This window comes from Phodopus roborovskii, unplaced genomic scaffold (assembly GCF_943737965.1).
Source record: "Phodopus roborovskii unplaced genomic scaffold, PHOROB, whole genome shotgun sequence".
Classification (NCBI taxonomy): Eukaryota; Metazoa; Chordata; class Mammalia; order Rodentia; family Cricetidae; genus Phodopus; species Phodopus roborovskii.
Genome location: NW_026125250.1, coordinates 143,975 through 152,570, shown reverse-complemented (window position 1 = coordinate 152,570; position 8,596 = coordinate 143,975). Strand labels below are relative to the sequence as shown.

Sequence of the window (8,596 nt, the reverse complement as noted above, 5' to 3'; positions counted from 1 at the left end):
GCGGTCACATATATCTTTTATGAACAGGAAAGAGAATGTGAGATGTTAAGTAGAAATGCCTGGTCTGGCAGAGCATAATCTACAATATGCAAGGGCTCTGGTTCATCCTCAGCACTGTGGGAAAGAAACAACAGAATGGGGATGTCATTCAAGGGAAATGTTGTGTGTCTGAGTGTATGTAAGGGGCAGGAGAGACAGCTCAGAGGTCAAGAGTACCTGCTGCTCTTACAGAGAACCTAGGTTTGGTTGCCAGCACCCACGAGCTGTTCATAGCTGCCTGTACCTCCGGTTTCAAGGGTCTGGCTCCATCTTGTGGTCTTCTTGGTATCACATGGTGCACGTACACATGAAAAATACAGGTGAATTTTTTTTTTTTTTTTTTTTGGTTTTGTTTTTGTTTGTTTTGTTTTTTAAAGCAGGGTTTCTCTATGAGGCCTAGTTGTCCTGGAACTCGCTCTGTAGACCAGGCTGGCCTCGAACTCACAGAGATTCACCTGCCTCTGCCTCCCAAGTGCAGGGATTAAAGGCATGAACCACCACTGCCTGGATGAAAATAATCATTTTTAAAGTATATATGGTAAACCTTCAGATATTGTTAATAACTCAAAATCATGGAAAATCATAAATTCAAAAGCTTCACCAGAGAATAATGCAAAAATAGTTGTAAAAGGAAAGGTAGAGGGATGAAAAATAAGTGGGGTAAACAGCAAAAATTAAGAGGAAGATATATTCCAACTCAATCAGTAATTAAAATAAATGTGAATGGACTAGAGCAATCCATTTGGACTGCAGAGATTATCAACCTAGGTTAAAAAAAAAAAAAAAAAAAAAAAAAAAAAAAGACTCAGGAGGCAGAAGTAGGCAGTTTGAGGCCAGCCTGGTCTACAAAGCAAGTTTCAGGACAGCCAGAGCTACACAGAGAAACCTTGTCTCAAAAATAAAATAAAGTAAAATGGAAATAGGAAAAAATTAACAAAATGGAAAGGTTTAAAAGTGGGGTGTGAGTGCCATGGTGCCTGTGTGGAAGTCAGAGCAACTTTTGGAGTCAGTTCTCACCCTCCACCTCGCTGGTGCGGGGTCTCTCACTTCTGCCACTACACTGCACACTTCTGGCCGACTGGCCCATGGTCTGCCCATTCTCCTGTCTCCTTTTCCATCTCACAGGAAGAGTTCCTGGATTAAAGATGCCCAGCGCTGCATCCAGATTTTTACCTAGATTTCAGGGTTTGAGCTCAGGTCATCAAGCTTGTTCAGCAAGTACTATTACCTCCTTTTTTAATGAATAAAATTGCCGTCTTTTCCTGGATTGGCTGAAAAAAGGGGGAGAAAACTCAAATTATTAGAATCAGAAAAGAGAGATAGTAATACTAACGTTATATAAATAATGATTATAAAAGAATCCATTAACTGTCCTATGCCAATAAACTGACAAGTAAAGTGGTCATATTATTAGAAATATCTGTTAATTAATGACATGTTCACCTAGTGATTGACATTGTGATATATTTACAGGCTGCTGCCTTCTCCTCTCAAAGATGCAGTGGAAGTGTCCACCTGGAGAAGATGCTATGCCAATGCAGGAGGTAAACTCAGCCCTGAGTAAAATCCAGCTGGTGGGATATTCTCAAAAATTGTGAGTGTTGATATCTTCATGAGTGTTTTCATGAGTGCCACTCCTCTGTTGAGTCCCTGGGGACTCTGGAGCTCTCTTTTTCGCGCTTCCCTCTCATCCTCATGCTAGTTTCAAGAAAAGGGGATGTAGGTGGATCTTCTCCAGCCTCTTGCTTTTTAGTGGTACTCAATCATCAAATTTTCTGTTCCCTGACATCAGCTAGAACTGGGTTGGCCAGCTGGTGATGAGTCTGAGAAACTAGACACAGCTTACCCATCTGAGACATAGGCAATAGAAAACAAACAGCTCTGTTGTTGACCTGCAGTTAGAACCATTCGGAACTGAACCTAGCCCAAAGTGGAAAAGGAATAGTCTGACTCTGGTTCTTGGGGTAACTTGTTACCCTTGCTCTTAAATGCCTGGCCCTGTGTATCTGGTGACAAGACAGGAGCAGAAAAACTCCAGGATGGCTTCCGTCTGTTACTTCCTTTGTCTTCAGTTTCCTTTAAAATAAGGACATTTCTGTTGCTTTTTCCTTTAAACTGACATAGCTTGCTGATAACATGTTCTCTCTGGGGTTTTGTTTTGTTTTTGTTTAGGAGCTTTTGGTGCTGTTCAGGTGACCCTCTGAGCTCGGGCTATGCCCTAGGAAGCTCCAACTGGATTATCCAGCCCCATTATGAGAAAGTGTCTTACGTCTCCGGATCCTCCTTGCTTACCACACACCCTCAGGTAAATTAACTTTTAATCCACAGCCTGTGTTTACTTAATTCAAATTCAGAATGTCTCCAGTGTACTATGAGTAAGCCAAAACCTCTCACTGTCTCTATTTCTTGATACTCTGGGAGAGTTAAGACTGTTTAGGTCTTTATATTCAGGATTGTGTTTTCCTTGGGAGAAATTCTTTTGTGCTCAAGGTCACCTCTAGGTTGATGATTCCTGGCCTTCCAAGACCCTGCCTGGCCTGATGTAGGCCACAGAGATTGTTGATTCTCTGAGCACTCACTAACTACTGAAGGCTTATCAAAGGCAGGGAGCAGGCTGGATATCATTGTCAGGATTGAGTGGCCACCAGACAAGGTCTCTGCTTATAAGTCTTATCTTCAGTTGATAGTCACTAGGACAAAGATGAATAAAGAAATGAGCTGTGTGATTTCAGACTGGGTAGGAGTCGTGTGAACAGCACAGCAGGTTTATTTCTAGGGAGATGGAGATAGTCTAGACCGGCTGGTCCATCTGAAACCAAGACTGGAAGAGCTGTGTGATGGTGTGGAGGAAAGCCTACAGAGCTGGCTGATGAAGAGTCCCTGGAGCAGAGCAGGCAGAGCATGGAAGAGGGAGAAAGCCCATGGGACTACAGTATACTACACAGCCAGGAAAGGAGCAAGGCCAGGTCACACAGGCCTTGTAGACTGTGATGAGTTCTGATTGGCTTGTTTTGTGGTATAATTGTGGTATGTTTACTTGTACTATGTAGTTTGTGTACTTGTATATGCATGCATGAGAAAAAGATCAAGGCTAGGCATCTTTCCTTGATCCATCTCTACCTTGATTCTGTGAGACAGGGTCTCTCACTCAGCTTGAAGCTCACTGATGGGAGATGTCCTTCTGTATATGTTTCTCTTATTGGTTGATGTGAATAAAACACTGACTGTCCAGTAGGCAGGAAGTATAGCTACAGGGCTACCAGATGAGGAGAAGCTGGGGAGAGGAGTGCAGAGGGAAGCCGCCAGGGAGAGATGCCATGTAGTCGCTAAAGGAGTAACATGTTGAAGCCTTCCCTGTAAGATAAGGCCACGCGGAAGTACTTAGATTAATAGAAATGGGTTAATACTCAAGAGAGAGCCAATAAGAAGCCTCGAGCCATTGGCCAAATAGTTTATAAATTAATAGACGCCTCTGTGTTTATTTGGGACTAAATGGCTTCAGGACCAGGTGAACAAAAACCTCTATCTATAGCTCACCAATTCTGCTAGACCAGTTAGCCAATGAGGATCCACCTGTCTCCGCCCCCCCAACTCAGACATGTGCCATCAGACTCTGCTTTTAAAGTGGGTGCTCGGGTCTGAACTCAGGTTCTCATGCTTATGCTGCATTTTACCTACTGAGCCACTTCCTAAGAGTCCCGCCCCCTATTGTATGTTATGTTTTGTTTGATTGAAATGGGGTCTTAGTTTGTAGCTCTGGCTGGCCTAAAACTCACCATCTAGACCAGTCTAGCTTCCAATTGGCAGATTAATCTGCCTCTGCCTCTGCCTCTGCCTCTGCCTCTGCCTCTGCCTCTGCCTCTGCCTCCCATGCACTAGGCTTAAAGGCTCGCATCACCCACCACCCCTTCCCACTCCGTGCTTCAATGTGGGAGGGGAAACTATTGGCAGGTTTAAGTTAATCATGCATTACAGTTACAGTTGGCAGTAAATAAGTTACATATAAACATTGTTATGAATATAATAATCCTTGGGCATTGTAGAGAACTTACTGTTTCTTTTTGTTCAGAAAGGAAGAGTGGTCAAGATTAGGTAATCAGTTGCTGAACATATACCTTATAGGAGTCCCTGTCACATTTTATCTTTGAAATTAATTGTTTATTAATGTAATCTTAATATGTTATTATCTTCATAATAAACAGAAGTTGAGGCTTAGACCTGAGCCCAGGCCCTTCCGGTCTCTTTGTATTTCTACCCTTTCCTGACAGTGGTCTATACCACAACCACCTCCTACTGCCTCAACGTTGCTTCCTGGGTACATAGAGAATCCTCATCCTGTGCTCTGTTCCTTTGTGAGGTTAATGCTTGCCACACTTCTTACAGAAAGTCCTCTCATGTTTTAGAAATATTTGTGACAGATAAATTTATGATTTGCCATGATATTTTTATGTGTATACGTATATACACCTTACAGAATGGCTGACTCAAGCTAATTAGCTTACCCATTTTCAAATAGGAAAAAATAATTTGCATTTTGTCTGAAACACTGGTAGTGCCGCCAGTCTGCAGTGTTTATGTTTTCTGTTGGGGCGAGGACAGGCTCTCATGTGACCCAGACTGGCCTCAAACATGATGTATAGCTAAGGATGACCTTGAACTCTGTCCTCCTGCCTCTACCACAACCTATTATCATTATAGGTGTACCACCACCCCTGGCTCATACCTTCTTTTACAACCAAGTTTTATCTCAAGGTCTAGAGGAAACAAGTTCCTATGTTTTCCTGTAGCTAGCAGAATTCTGGGCCCTTCCCGCTTTATTGAAATCAAAAATCCCATCAATGTCACTTCATAATCTGCCTCATTGAATCAGATTTTTTTATTGGCAGCTTTTTTCATTCTTGATGTATTCTGCCCTAAAAGACAGGAGGATGACTTGGCTGCCAGCTGCTCTGATTTGTCCTGCTTAGATCAAAACCTTTACAGTACTGTTGACGTAATTTCCAGTAAATTGTCCTTACAAGGGCCATAAATTCTAAAGGGAAAATAAGGTCTTGAGAATGATGAGCAACATACCTAAATAATTGGTTTTAATTTCTTTATTTGGCAACCTGTACTATATGTAACAAAGAAAATTACAATAGATTTTTCCTTCACCCGTATTCTTGGTTTTGCATTGAATAAGTGGGAATAAAGAACTGTAGTTTGAAAAAGAAGCCTGATGGTCTACTGTGGAGGTCAAGAAACTGTGCCCTGGGCTGTGCCTGACCCACCACACTTTGAGGGGGGGGAGTGATTAAATAAATAAACAAACCAGGTTTTATTTGGTTACAGACATAACTTGTTTGTGGATCACTTATAGCTCTCGGTCTATGCTATGACGGCAGGTTTAAAGTTAAACTTCACAGAAAGTGCATTGTCCTCTGGGCTGCCTAATCGGAGCCTCTGCAATTGCATTGAAACACAACCCGATGCTGCAGTGATATGTAAATACAAGGGAATGAGGCTTTTGTTTAAAATGGAAGTGGCAAGAGTAGAGAGGTGGCTTTAAGAAAATGTAGGCTGAGCTGGACGCTAGTGCCACACACCCCTTTATTCCCAGCAATTAGGAGGCAGAGTGCAGGGGATCTCTGAGTTCAAGGGCAGCCTGTGCTGTGGAATGATCCTTCTGTACACCTGTAAATATGTGTTACTCTCATTGGTAAATAATAAAGCTGTTTGGACTATAGCAAGGCAGGATAAAGTTAGGTGAAACAATCAGACTAAGGACTGGGATGACGTAAGGGGCAGAGTCAGGAGAGACTTGATTGAGTCGCCCAAGAAACAAGATGCCAGAAGAGCCAGTAAAGCCACGGGCCATGTGGCAGTACATAGATTAATAGAAATGAATTAATTTAAGAGCTAGTTAACAATAAGCCTTAGCTATTGACTGAGGATTTCGTGGAATTATAAGCTTTTGTGTGTTTAGTTTGGGGCTAGGCCATTGGAACAGAAAAATTGTGCCTCCATTTGTAAGCCTGGTCTACAGAGCAAGTTCCAGAACAGCCGAGGCTACACAAAGAAACCCTGCCTTAGAAAGAAGGGGAGGGGAAGGAAGAGAAGAAAGGGGAAGAAGGAAAGGAAAGGATAATCTTTAATTCAAGAAACTTCTATGCTAGGCCAACAAGATGGCTCACCGGGTGATAGATAGATCCTACTGCCAAGTCTGAGGACCTGAGTTCAATGCCTGGGACTTATGTGATGAAAGGGGAGAACAGACTCCCACAGGTTGTCCTCTCACTGTGCACAAAATACACACACCACAAAATAATTACAAATTTAAATGCAGAGCATTGATTGGTGGCCACTGTCTTCAGGGAAGAAAAGTGACGTAAAGATCTGTGTGGAATGGCATTGAGAATAAGGACAGGTCCCATTTGACAGATCTGTCTCAGAAGTAGATTGTAGATAATGATCTATGTGAACCAGAATATTAGCCCTAGAAATACAAGGCCAGAACCTGGGTTGAAGGCAAGTCTAGAAACAAGTTGGAGAATCTTCATACTTCCTTTAATTAAATAAATAAAAGTCTGAGGGCCAGAGATCTACCTGTAGGAAAATATTTACCTGTAGACCATGAAAAAGGAAGAAAAGTATCTTGTGTAAGTATGGCTGAAAGAAAGAAGAAATTGAGGCTGTCCCAGAGGTGAGGGATGTTGTGCAGGAAGGAGGGGCACAAATTCTCAGCGCTGGACCCTGCTGGCACTGACACTCAGCTACCATGCCCAGCTCTGACTCCTGTGCCCCCTCCCTGATGGTATTGGCTGCAAAGACACCACTGTGTGTCACCCAGATCTTCTCTTCCTTCCCTGGCTGCACTCCAGTGCGGTGTCGACACACAGTGATTTTACTGGGTTTTAAAGGGAGTGCTTTTATAATCCCTTAGAGGGATGCTTTACAGTCCCTTGGATGAAATGTGTTCGTGATCCATGCTGTTTTTTAAGGAGTTTCTCATTTTTACTTTCTGGTTTTTTGTTTTGTTTGTTTTGTTTTGTTTTTGTTTTTGTTTTTTTAGACCTGGCCCCCTTGTAGAGTGTGAGATAAGCCCCTATGATCTTCTGCCCTGTATTTCCTTCCTTCCTTATATCTTAGGGTTAAATTCCGCCCCTACCCCATTTCACTCCCTGTTGTCATTTAACTGTTAGTTTGGTATGCAGTGTTTTGTGGTTCATCTTAAATAGGTTATGATGCCCTCTCTTGTCTTCACTCCTTAAGCAGCCCAGTGGTATTTTACTGCACTTTTATTTTCAGTCCATTCTGTCTGGTTAGACTTGGATTAGACAGGACTTTTTTTTTTTTTTTTAATTCTTGGTTTGCCGCTGTTAGCACATTTAATTGTACATACTAATGTATTTCACTGCACTATTTCCACACATGCATGCAGTGGTATATTGATCATAGCCAGCCATTGTTCATTCGTTCTTACCACCCCCTCTTCCCAGTGCCTCCTATCCACTGTCCTCTTTGGTTTGGGATGAGGAGGAGGGGATGGAATCTTTTTTCCTTCCTGCACATGAAAGAGAACATGCAGTACTTGGCCTTCTGTGGTGTTTCTATAGCTGGTAATTTCCTAATGTACTGTTCCAGTTACATCTATTTTGCTGCACATGACAAGATTTTTGTTGTTGTTGTTAGCTGAGTGGGCTACATTGTGTGGCTATCTGCCCTGTTCCCTTCATCAGTTCATGTCTTGTGAGCACTTAGAGTTCTTATCTTTGCTTTGTTTCATGAAGTCTTGTTGTCCATGTCTCTCTATAAATGTGAATTCTTCCCATAATCCAAAGAAAATATTTAGAATTTTTGAAAAAACTTAAAACTGTTGTTCAGGTCTAAGGTAGCCACTCGATTTGTTGGTTTGATTTTTGTATTGTGAACAATTTTCTTCTGAATTGTCCTAAAAGTTTTGTTGCTGTTTGTTGGTTTTGTTTTATTTTGAGCTCTACATTTGATGTACAGCTTTCTCACTCCTGAAAAAAGTTAAATCTTGTAAAATAATGGGACAAAGGGCCACAAGAAAGCTGAGCTACAAACAGGGCCTCAATCTGTTGGTGCCCTGGCTCACTTAATGGACCCCAGGGAGCCAGGGAGGGGATCACAGCAGGTTCCTCTCTCTCTCTCTCTCTCTCTCTCTCACACACACACACACACACACACACACACACACACAAATAATGTGTACTGCTTAAGTGCATGCCTGCGTGTATTTGTATTAATTTCTCATGAGGAGAAGCTATTTGTAAGCTCCTCCATTTAGCAGTGTCTGAAGAGACAAGGGAAGGACAAGATGGTGGATGCATGTGACCTTTACAGAAGTTCTGATAGGGAAAAGAGCTTTTCTCCACAGTGCAATTGAACAACATTATTATAAGACCAGAAGTTCACTGGGGAGTCCAGGGCTTTCTGGTAGGAGATTGAGGAGTTCATGGAAGGGTGGGGTTTGAATTAGTTTTGGAGGGCAGAATTGTACTTTGTGGTCTGGGATGTTTTTTTTTTTTTTTTTTTTTTTTTTTTCTTGCCCAGG

General features: G+C 42.2%; 1 protein-coding gene across 1 annotated transcript in view; it reads left to right on the top strand.

Moving 5' to 3' along the window:
* Positions 1 to 2,291: 2,291 nt before the first annotated feature.
* Positions 2,292 to 8,596, top strand: part of LOC127227935 (integrator complex subunit 9-like) — a 28,717-nt gene continuing 22,412 nt past the window's right edge. Inside the window, exon 1 of the mRNA XM_051192294.1 lies at positions 2,292 to 2,344. The gene's annotated coding sequence lies outside the window, so the exon portion shown is untranslated. The remainder of the gene's footprint in view (positions 2,345 to 8,596) is intronic.